This window comes from Apis dorsata, unplaced genomic scaffold (assembly GCF_000469605.1).
Source record: "Apis dorsata unplaced genomic scaffold, Apis dorsata 1.3 scaffold_492, whole genome shotgun sequence".
In the NCBI taxonomy this organism is placed as follows: Eukaryota; Metazoa; Arthropoda; class Insecta; order Hymenoptera; family Apidae; genus Apis; species Apis dorsata.
This window is the reverse complement of record NW_006263725.1, coordinates 73,355-74,934: the sequence shown is the minus strand read 5'-3', so window position 1 is coordinate 74,934 and position 1,580 is coordinate 73,355.

Below are 1,580 nucleotides of genomic sequence, written 5' to 3'. Positions count from 1 at the left end.
AAAAAAAAAAAATATAATTTTTAAGTTAGAAAAAAATCTTTATTAATATAAAACAATGTAATACTCATTAAAATTAATAAAAAAATAAATTAATAAAAAATTATTAATAAAAATAATTAATGAAAAGAGAAATTTAATGTTATATATCAAATAAATGAGACCGCAAAAATATTCATCCTTATATAATTTCTTTAATTATAATTATATTACTAAAATATAATAATATGATATTATAATTTACAATTATATTATTAAAATTAATTACTTAAAATCATATATTTAATATTTAATAAAATATTCTTTAGATCTAATATTAAATCTGTTAGATATTGATTTAACTAGTCATTGATTTATCGTCTGAGAATATTTTTTTATTAATTCTATAGTTTTTTTATTTTTTTAAAATACTTTTGTTTAATTTTTATTGATTCTTAGAAAGTATATCTTGATTTTTTTTTTAATTTCTACTTATATTACTTATAAACAGTTGAAAAGTTTACGTGGCAATTATGTGGTTTTTGTAAATAATGCGAGGTATAAGATTCATTCTTTGATTTGAATATAATATGCTTTGGATTGTTTTTATTATTGGAACATAAAATTTTTCTCGATATTCAATTTTTTAACATTTGGTAATAAATTTTGTTTTAGAATATTTAAATATATCCAGAAATTCATGATAATTTCTTTAATATGAAAATTATTAAATTTAATCAATGAAAATAATAATATCTCATATCATTAATGATGAATTTTTGTGTATATAGTACAAAAATTGGTTTTTTCCATTTTTTGTTAGGAACATAAAAAATGTAAATTATTATGTCATTTGTAAAAATAATGTTCTTTTTTTTTAATTTTTTTAGAATATATTAGTATTTTAAAATCTTTTTGATGCTATTTTGTATTGTTTAAATAACAATTTCCTTTTCAAATAAATCCTTGTCAAATAAAAAAAATAATATTTTTTTATGATGAATATTCTATAGTTTTCTTTCGCAACTGATTAAGATAAATTATTAACTGATTATGATAAATTATTTCTAATTGAAAACAAATCCTTTAAAAAACTCATTCTTTTTTTATTTTTCGATCATATTGAAAGCATTCTTTAATGAAAAATTCGTAGGTTTTATAAAAATTTATAATATAATTTCTCGAAGAAAGTATTCGACTATCTTTAAAATATAGATTTTTACAATTTTCGATGTCTCTGTTCTATATGATGTTTCTGCATATATCGATTTTGAATTTTCAGTATATAAAACTGACTGACATGAATTTACAAAATTGTTTAATTTTTCATTATAATCTCAGATAAAAAAAAACAACTTTTATTATTTTTTTCGCTATTTCGATTATTATAATTTTTATAATTACAATTCTTTCAAAATTTTCTTTATACATTTGGAAAATTGATTCTTTTAACTTTATAAAAAGATTCATATTATTTCATCCTATTCTTCCTAAATTTGATCCTATATTTTCTAAAAAAATTATTATATTATTATATTATATATTATAAATTATTATATTTATTATATTTATTTTAGACATTATTATATATATTTTAAGACAAT